The sequence below is a fragment of the Megascapheus bottae genome, chromosome 5, assembly GCF_031878675.1.
Source record: "Megascapheus bottae isolate mThoBot1 chromosome 5, mThoBot2.hap1, whole genome shotgun sequence".
NCBI lineage: Eukaryota > Metazoa > Chordata > Mammalia > Rodentia > Geomyidae > Megascapheus > Megascapheus bottae.
In genome coordinates this window covers 2,494,202-2,505,000 of record NC_143513.1, presented here as the reverse complement: position 1 = coordinate 2,505,000, position 10,799 = coordinate 2,494,202, and the positions used below count along the sequence as shown (strand labels likewise).

General features: G+C 42.2%; 1 pseudogene; it reads right to left on the bottom strand.

Annotated features, from left to right (window-relative positions):
* Positions 1-4,119: 4,119 nt before the first annotated feature.
* Positions 4,120-5,061, bottom strand: LOC150062723 (ubiquitin-conjugating enzyme E2 J1-like; annotated as a pseudogene).
* Positions 5,062-10,799: the final 5,738 nt, after the last annotated feature.

Genomic DNA, 10,799 nt, shown 5'->3' with positions numbered 1-10,799 from the left:
AAATGAATTTTTATTCAACAAGGCAGTTTATGACTATATCTTGATCAAGGTCATCTTTTCCAACATTCTCACCCATCCCTTCCCTCACTTTTCTTACTTTTGTAGGCTATATGTTGAATTGTTGACTGAATTCTCCACTGTCTTTTCTTTATTACTTTTGAAATGTATTGTTATTATCTTTAAGTAGTTGCATATTTTTATTTTTATTTATTTATTTTGTTTATAAAGGTGAGGGTCAGTGGAGTTATAATTGTGTAAGTCCAATATAGAGTACATTTCTTCTTGGACAATATCCCCCCTTCTCTTGATCTCTCCTAGTTTTTCCCTCCTGTATCTACCCACAAGTTATATTGTCAACATAGTTTCTTGTGAGTACCACTATTACATCTATTTACCTATTGTCCCTCCATGCCTGTGCCCTCCCTCCTTCCCAAAGACATGTAATTGAACAAACAAGTTGAAAAGAAAATGAAAAACAGTGACAAAGAAAAACACCTTTTGTTTCCATTCCCAGGAGTTCATTTTGATAAATATTATTTTATATGCTCAGATGCACATAGTCATTTGGCCTTTGAGTTCCTCCCCTAAGAGTGTCTTCCTTTGGTCTCACTCTGTGTGTCTAGTCCTGTATAATTTATCATGTACTTGTGTATTTTAGGTTGAACTTCTGCATATGAGAGAAAACACATGTCCTTTCTTTTCTCTGAGCTTGGCTTACCTCACTTAACTTGATTTGTTCTAGATCCATCCATTTCCCTGCAAATGACATAATGTTATTCATCCACAAGGCTGTGTATGATTCCATTGTGCTAGGTACCGCATTTTTGGGGGGGATCCACTTATCTATTGTCATGCATCTGGGAATAGTTGCATCTTTGGAGAAACTCGCAGTGAGTTTGTCTGGGAAGTTACGTGCTGTTGGAGAAGTGTGGCTTCTTCACAAAGAAGCACAAAGACCTCAGGGTATCTAAATAAACCTAGTGCAGTACGGAGGTGATAACAGTCCATCAGAAGGAGGCACTGGCCATTCCTAAGCAAAAGCAGTGAGCCTTGGGAGCTGCTCACTACAGACACTGAGTCACATGGCTGAGACCTTTCTTATGCCAGGAACTGCCCTCCTCACCCCCAAATTGTTATCAAATGCAGGAGGGCATGGTAGTGAGCTTTATTTGGTTACACTGCACTCTACTCAAATGTGTGATTCATTCATTCACTAAGCCCAGAATTTTTCAAAAGAAAGGGACCATAAAATGAGTGGATTTTCAAATCATAGCAACTCACAGAAGAACAGGAACTCAGTCAGAAGCTATGCGTGGGTAGAACCCAGTGAATTTTCTGGTTACAGCAGCAGAATAAAAATCACAAGCCATCATAAAATTGACTTGTCACCATGCCAACCTGATGGCACTATTTTCACAAAGCACTGCTGGTACTATACAAAGAAATTGCCTCCTCGTCAAGAAGCATTCGCTATTTGCTGACACTGTTCTTTAGAAAACGTTCCTAACCAACTCCTGGTCAGACCAGGATAGAATGGGGATCCTGTTGCTTCTCGAGACATTGTGTGTGGTGGGAGGGGGCTGGAGGAAGTGGCATGGAAGTTCATCAAGAGGAAAAGGGGTCAAGTATTGCCAGGCATAGAGGTTTATGTGGATATTTCATAAGAACAAGCCTTTGGCCACTGCTTTCCAGAGTAGCCTGGGAACCAGATTTATTTTGGAATTTTATTATTTTTAGTTCTTTTTTTAAAGTGAAAATGGAATGGGGCAACTTTTATGGAAAAAAATAAAAGTCTATTCTCACATTTTCTTGTGATTCTCTCTCTCTCTCTCTCTCTCTCTCTCTCTTTCTCTCTAGGAGAAAAAAGAAAAAAAGAAAGAAATGGGAAAAGGAAGAAGGAAAGGGAGAAAGGAAGAAGGAAGGAAGGAAGGAAGGAAGGAAGGAAGGGAGGAAGGAAGGAAGGAAGGAAGGAAGGAAGGAAGGGAGGAAGGAAGGAAGGAAGGGAAAGGAAAGAAGGCAGGTAGGCAGGCAGGCAGGCAGGCAAGCTTAAAATCTATGAAAGAATTTTAGAATCTGGAGGGAGCTTCCATCCTAAAGGGTATAAATGACTTAGAGTTGCATTAAGATTTTGTTTTTTTAGGGGAAAATGTGTGTTTTCTTGCTTATATTTCTAATAGTTTAAATTCTAAAAATGTGTTATATATGTTTTTTAAAAAGTAGTTGGAGTGGTGAATGCGTACCTTTTTCACCAAGCTGTAAGCATTGAGTCTCTGCAGTGCTAGCTCTCTTTAGAGGACAATGATGATGCCCACGGGAAGCTATGTCTCTCCTGGTTGATTGGGGCACACTTCTCCCTGTCAGACATTTCCAAGAGATGGGCGTCCATGTCCAGTAATAGTCACACTATTATTCTGAAGTAAAAAGCTTTAAAAAAAACAGCAGGCAATACTTTTCCCCTAAAATAGAGGCCACCCATTTTATTCCTGCATTCAAATTCAGTCTCTATTCTTGTTATCTTAGTAGCGGACATTCCCTGGAATGGAAAGACCTTTGATCGGCAGGTTCATACACAGTCCATCCTCTCTCCCTAATGTTCCTGTCATCATCCTCTCGGCTTATAGCAGCAACTGGGTGGTTGATGGCAGTAATTTCCAGGACTGGGTAAGGCTCTCCAGGATACTGTATATCTCTGATACAGCATCTGATTTATCATCCAGTATATAGTACTGTGTTCCCCACAGCCAAGATTCAAGAGTCCAGGCACAAAGGGATAGACATGGCAGGAGCTCCAGTCAACATTCCCAGCACCTCACTTGTAAGCTTTTGCTTCTTGTTCCCATGATCTGAAGTGATGACCCAGAGGCATTAGTTCCAGAAGTGGGGATGCGCCTTCCAGAATACATAGCCAGGATTCTTTGGGATTGCATGAGAAGACTGCCAGCCAGCCACTATGTAGTGGTCTAGACTTAGAAGTGGTGGCCCAACAAAGTGGATGACTGGTCAAAGGAGACTTGAAATGCCACCCTGAGTCTGACTGGCAGTGCAACCTGTCAAATATGATGGAGTGTTGAGCATGCCACAGGAACTGATACTGAAAAGCTTGGATTACAGACATGCAGGAATGGATGTTTCTAGTGACAATCTCAGTTTTGAGCTCCTCCTGGTCCAGACACTATACATACTGAAGACAGGAGCCTGCAAATGGCTCCCAGGCATTGCTTTCCTCTTAAATTGGGTCATTCTATTGAGCCCTCAGCCACAAACCCATCATAAAGCATGGACCAACCCTGTCATCTGCTGTGTCTTTGTTCTTGCCTACAAATTCATGAGTGGGAGAAAATCCATTCTTTTCCACACCTAAGAAAATATCCTGGAGCCTTAGAGCCAAGAAATTAATGTTTGTCTGGCCAAGCATGGTCTTTGACCACAGCAGGCCCTTTTCTCTCATGAAGCATTGATTAATATCACAGAAGATCATTTATCGTTCAAACAATTTTAGCAAATGTTATTGTAGTCTATGGGACAAGGTAATTTTCAAGTGTTGAGTGGGAACTTGAATTCAGTATTTATTTTTGACTACATACTGGCTGAACATTGTGGATATTTGAAATAACTAAATAGAGTTGAAGCTATTGAAGCAGAAGCCTTAGCTAGACAGAATTAAGAAATATTAGTGAGGAATTACTTAAATTACTTTGTGTGTGTGGGGGGGGTGCTGGTGTGAGGCTTGAATTTTAGGCTATGAGCTCTTGCTTGGCTTTTTTTGCTCACATCTACTTGAGCCACTCCTCCACTCTTGGCTTTTTCAGGTAATAGAAGATAGAGTCTCATAGACTTCCTGCCTTCATTGGCTTCTAACCTTGATCTTCATATTTCAGTCTTCTGAATAGCTAGGATTATAGGCATGAGCTCGCATGATCTACATTAATTTTTTTTTTGGCAGTCTTGGGGCTTGAACTCTGGGCCTATGTGCTGTCCCTGAGTTACTTTTGCTTGATGATAGCACACTCTACCACTTGAGCCGCAGCTCCACTTCCAGCTTTTTTTTTTTAGGTTATACCCCATGCAGAATGTTTAATGAAGCAGTTGAGTCACAGCTCTTGAAGTCACAAAGCAGTATTATAACTCAAAGTCAAATATATATTCATTGGCCAGATATATTCGCCAGAATATCAGAGCTGCCAAAGCCAAAGTCAGGATGACCATCAGTACAGCTGACCCGCCATGATCCGTGTGGTTGTCTCTCGGCTGCTGGGCCTGGATTATGTCAGGCGAGGTGGATGATCTCCTTTGACTCTGCTGCTGGGCCCAGCGCTGCTGAGGGCTGCAGGTTGGGCAGGTTGTTGAACGGATGCCGCAGACGAGTTTTGGGCTCCATACGATGTGCTGGCTGTAGCACCCTGGAATGTTGCTGCAGGTATATCATCTTGTCAATCAGTTAGTGAAAAAGTGTTTTTGCTTAAATCTGACTCAGCAATAGTCTTTCCAGATGAATTGACTTCTGCCTTGAAACTGATTTGTCTAGCCACTTCCTGCGTGCGCTTCTTGGTCAGCCTGGCTTGAGTCACTTCCAGATTTTAAAGGCAATAGGACATCCTTCATGGCAGAACCACGGAAATCTTGTGATTTTTTTTGGCAAGTGCTCTTCTTTCCTCTGGTGTGTAATCTAGAGAGCCTATGGCACCTTCTCCTTTTGTTGGCATAAACCCAGTGATGGCTAGTAATGCTGTCCTTATGTTCCATGAAGGCTGCCATGTTTCAGGATGGTGTCCAGAGATGCTCAGACAAATTCTTGCCCACTTCACACCGTCCATTAGCCGTTAGGAGAATAATGCTTGGTGGCTTCATACGATACTCTGGTGGCAGCACTATTCGACCATGATAAACTCCTCCATCAAAATCAGAATCTGGGGGCCCTCTCACTGTGAAGTGCCATTCAAAAAGGTTATCCTCTAAAGGCTGTGCATGGTAATGGTCTGTTGGATCTTTTAATTTTGCCGCTTCTTTCATTAAACGCTTAACAGCCGGGCTCTTCAGGTTGTAGAGGGTCTCCATGGCGGGGGTGGGGGGAGGTCCGGGCCCGTTAACGTGGCTCGGGCCAACTCCAGCTTTTTTTTTTTTTTAAGACAAGAATTTTACAAACTTTTCTGCCCAGGCTGGCTTTGACCACGATCCTTATAGCTCAGCCTCCTGAGTACCTGGGATTACAGGTGTGAGCCACCAGCACTCAGCTTGACTTACATTTTTATATTTATACTTTAACTTCTATTTAGAAGAATGGAGTTCAAGACAGTTGGGAATTGAAAAGACCATTTGATTCTTGCCAATTGTGAAATAAGGCTCAGTCCAGTTTCTAACTTAAAGAATTCTTATCAAGCTGGGTGCTAATGGCTTATATGTGTAATCCTAGCTACTCAGTAGGCTGACATCTGAGGATACCAGTCCAAAGCAGGCAAGTCTGTGCACTCCTGTCACCAGGTAACCATCAGAAAACCCAAAGTAGAGCTGTGATTTAAATTGGTAGAGCATTAGCCTTGAGCTCTCAGGGACCACATCCTGAGCAACCAACAAAGCAAAACCAAAAAAAACAGCTCAGCAAAATGTAGCACAAAGTTTACCCAAAAACTTGACACAATGCCTGATTTACAATGGTCACTGGTTCCCATTTGCTAGGAGTGGCTAAAGATCACTGGAAGTCAAGCTAATGATTCTAGGGCCTATTTATTGGAACAATAGCTTTGGATGGTTGACAGTCATCTGGTAGAAAACAGGATAGAGAATAGAAAACAAAATAGAGAACGGACAACAAATGAGAGAATAGGAAACAGAACAGAGAATGGAAAGTAAGCACAAGCAATTTTTTAAAAAGGAACAGAAAAGAGTGAAGTCCTGGCATCAGAATTAAAGCAAACTTAGCTCATCCTTTTAAAGAGAAATAGGGAATGGACTGAAATTAGCAAGCATTACTGTTCTCACCATGCAAGTGTGAAAGATGCAGAGATGTTTGTTTTCAAATTGCCTTCATAATTGGAGCTGTGAGTTCTGAACCTTCTAGAAACTGCTTTCCTCTTTAGTATAAACCAAGGCATCAATGTCTTTGCTTATTCCCAAGTAAGACCATAAATAAAAAGGAAGTTTACAATTTCCTTCCAAGCTTCCTTCAGATAAACAGAGCAACCCACACTTGTCATCTGATCATGGGACATCATAGACACAGGAACAGACCCCAGGGCTTAGGCTTGGAGCACTTTTCCTTGTGATATGCAGCGTGGGAAACTTCACTTCTTTTTGGCAATCGTTCACTAAACTTCAATTTGAGGCTCAATAAAGAGTCTTGAAAGATCATTGTAATTGCTAGTAAGTAGTGTCACATTTGGGGGCACATCTGGTTTAAATTTCTTTCACTTGGCCCATAATTTGGAGGGCGCCAAGTGGTCCCTTCCGAGCTTGAGACACTGGTCATCATCCACACCTCTGTCGCCTTAGACATCGTGAAGCTGAGGCTAGCCTTCCCTTCCCCTTCCCTCCCCTCCTCCCCCTTCCCCCTTCCCCTCCCCTGGCATCACAGGTTTGGTGAATGAAACTATAGATGTCTCGGTTAAATCGGAATGTCATTTTAAGAATGAATAACCCTTAGTATTTATATAACCTGTACAAAATATTTAGGAAAAAATTTGTATATTTCTCCTTAAATACAACGGAGCTCACTATGTTTTGTTTAGCAATCCTGTTTTTATGAGTGGGGTGAAACAAAGACTACGCCAAACACAAATCAGAGATTGAAGCTTGGTGTCTGTTTTCCACACGAATATCTAGCAAAAGATGGATAATAGCATCTTCAAGTCTCCCAGAAGCCTTCCAGAATAGAACAGTTCAAGTTCTTAAATTCTTTTCTGCATGTGTGCATGTGTGCATGTGTATGTGTGTGTGCGCACGCGTACACATGCATTTATATGTCCACAGTGGTTTGGTATTAAAAGAAAGGGTTAAGATAAAGCAAAAAGAGATGAGAGTGAAGCCACGGAGGCCCCATACTCTATGCGTGACATAGCTTGCAATCACTGAGCCACCCTGGGCCAGCCAGGCCTGGATCTGTACTACACCATGCTGCAGGACCCAGAGCAGTTGTGGAAGTGAGTTTTGGTGATGAAAACTAAAGAATTAACCTGGGTGCTAGTGGCTCGTAGCTCTCAAACCTCGCTAATCCAGAGGCTGAGATCTGAAGATCGTGGTTCAAAACCAAGTCAGGCAGAACATTCAGTAAAACTCTTACCTCCAATTAACCAGGAGAAATCAGGAAGTGGAGGGGTGGTTCAAGTAGTAGAGCACCACCTTTGAGTAGAATATTTAAAAGTGAGAGTAGGAGGCTCTGGATTCAAACACCAGTACCTGTACCCAAAACAAAGGGGTGAGAATTCTTACTGACAGGATGGAAGTCTACTGTCTGGGGTGTTAAAAATCTAAGTGTGCCACAAGTGAAGTCCATTTACACATGTACATTTCTAAAACACTGTCCAGTGGATAGCAAGCTGACTAATTTGCACCTGTCCCTCTCTGGCCAGGCTGGCAGGCACTTAGGAAGGACATGTTTCCATTCTTGTTGCAGATTATCTGATGGGAGGTTTTGCTGATTCTCTGATTTCCAAGGAGCTCAAGCCTTTACACATTTATATCAAGAATCTCACACTTCCCTCTTCCCGGTAGAAGCTCGTGAAAGTTCGAGTGTGTGATGTCGTTAGTGCATTCAGGGCAGTACAGGACTACTGCTCATGCATCCTGCTGTCAGCCGGCAACTTTTCCTCGTGGTCAGTCCTGAGAGACATGCCTTCTCCTTTCAGGTGCTGTGACTGAGTGACTTAACAGTGCTTGGAGCAAGGCCTAATGCCTAGAAAGGTCTTTTGATGAACCAAGACTCTCTGCCAGACTACCGAGGACAAGCAAGGTGAATCTTTTCTGACCCAAGTTCTTCCTGTGTTCTGCTGCATTGCCGTCTGCTGGTGCTAAGCATATTTCCAGACATTGCAATGATTTAGACTCAATAGTTTTAACATAGATTAGACACTGCAGAATTCTTGGTGAGAAATACAAGGGTAGAACATGTTTCTACTTGGGAACAGCATATTCTGGATGCACAATAAAATAGAAATGATATGATGCTATCATACTACTGTATCCACCTAATTCACTGCCTCTCCCCCCCACCTCCCCGACTCCTTCACCATAGATCCATTTATTTTTTTGCCAGTCCTAGGCTTGAGCTCAGGGCCTGAGCACTGTCCTTGGACTTTCTCAAAGTGACAGCTCTACCCCTCGAGTTTCAGCACCGCTTCCAGCTTTTTTCTATGTACGTGGTACCAAGGAATTGAACCCAGGTCTTTGTGCATGCTAGGCATGCACTCTACCACTAGGCCAAACTCCCGGCCCCCATAGATCCATTTTTGATCCACCCTCCTCCCACCTAAGATTCCTAAGGAGACACATAAGACCAATGATGACTTTACCAGAAAATTCTTGGAAATGATGTGTAATTTTCCCTCTCTTCGTTTCATTAGACTTTGATGTACAAATGGCATTATCCAAAAGACCTACTGTGCTAGACACTGGTGGCTCATGCCTGTAATCCTAGCTACTCAAGAGGGTGAGGTCTGAGGATCGTGGTTCAAAGCCAGCCCAGGCAGGAAAGTCCATGTGATTTTATCTCCAATGAACCATCAGAAAACTGAAAATGTAGCTGTGGCTTAACAGGGTGGAGTGGTAGTCTTGAGAGAGAACAAAAAAGAGCTTAGGGACAGCACCCTGGCACCAAGTTCAAAGCCCCATGACTGACAAAAAAAAAAACCCCACACAAACAAACAAAAAAAGGACACTGTGAGAGCAACAAAGTGTCTGCAGCCAGTCAAGCAGCTGCTCAGGGGCCAGACAGGCTTCTCTTCAGAAGCAAGTATTATACTCTTCATACAACAGTAAAGCCCTGGCAATGGCTTGATACACAGCAAGATACTTTCTGGGTACAATTTAATTCTCCCTTTCTTGAAGAACTAAGGTAAAGAGAGACCAGAACGGGAAAGAAAAATCAGAATTATAGCAATATACTTTCATCCACTCCTGTCTATGGTTAGAATGAAGTAGAGAAGGCCTGGGCAGCTGATTGGACAGTATTTCTCCTACAAAGGTGTATGTGTGTGCTAGAAAGGCAGTCCTTGGTGCGGCAAGGAGACTGGACTTCTCACAGTTGGTGTGTATGGAATGTGGTTACATCACTGCAAGGGCTGCTCTTTGAAGGGACCAGTGGGTACCACAGTTAGATCTTAGCAGAGGTTGTTATAAAACACTCTCCCTGGCTCCTCTCTTGTCTGGTCTACCCCTTGGATGTTCTGTCACCACTGTGATGCTTTCTCCCACAGGGTCCTCAACAAAGCAGAGGCTGTGGTGGTATCATGCCTTTGACCTTCTAGAACTGTGAGCTGAGTCAACCTCTTCATACAGTTTTCCACCTCAGCAATATCATTACAGTCACAGCAAATGAAGACACCAGCCTTCTCTGTGAAGGGACTGACCAACGGCCTTAGGGCCTCCTAACAAGCTCCTTCAGGCTTGCTCAGGCTCTGTTTAGGGAACATGGCATATTTATATGGAAGGTTACATTCCTTATAATCCCAGCAAATGTTTCCACTAGAAAAGTAGCAGAAGGGATCAATCACTCTTAACTTTTTCACATAAACTTATTTATAGCTAATAAAAAACATATGCTCTAAATATTTAAGGCAAACCCAGCAAAGTAGTTTCTGCAGAAACTACATTAACTAGACAAGCGCAAAACCAGAGTTGTTATGACCTACCAAAGGGAGAAAAAAAATGTATAAAAATTAAATTAATTAATTGATTAATTTTTGTATTGGGATTGGAATTCCAGGCCTTGTACTTTCTTTCTAAGCAAGCTCTGTACAATTTGAGTCATACCTCTAACTATACTTGATTATTTTTAAATCAATGCCCTCAACACAGTATTTAAATTATTAACACTAATTGATAATAAGTTTTGTTTAGGATTCTAAATTTGTGCTGATGGCCTGTTATTCCCTGAGGAAGGAAGTGGGAGCAAGAAAAGAGAAATTAGTACAGAGGTCTTATGAGGTAGAGTAAGAGGAGATTATAGCCAGAGGGGAGATTTTTCAATAATGTTCAGAGAACTATCCAAGCTGTATGTCAGATCTAGATAAGACCCAATGTTTGCAGTCGTTTAATAAGCACAAACATCTGGTATGCAATAGACCATAAGTTTTTGTGAGGGAAATTTAGGAACTTGATTCTTCCATTTTTTTCAGAGCTAAGAAAACAATAGGCAAAAGTTTTAAAAAATGCCATTTCCGAAGTCTCATTAGCTCAGTGCTATTCAGATATTTGCTCTTTCTCTTCCATGTTCAGACAAGGCAGTATTAGAGAAAGCACAGTTTGTTATCCTCTGTGTGTGTGTGTGTGTGTGTGTGTGTGTGTGTGTGTGTGTGTGTGTGTGTGTAGGTATTGGGGCTAGAACTTGGGGCTTGGGTGCTGTCTCTGAGCTCTATTGCTCTATCTATCACTTGAGCCATAACTCCACTTCTGGCTTCTTGTGATTATTTGCAGATAAGAGTCTCTTGGATTTTCCTGCGTTAGCTGGCTTCAAATGTGGGATCCCTCAGACTCCAGCTTCCTGAATAACTAGGATTACAGACGTAAGCTACCTTGCTCAGCTTAGAAGTGTCATTTTTGACAGAAAGATTACTATGATCTGAGGGTATTTTTTTAAAGGAAGATTTGAA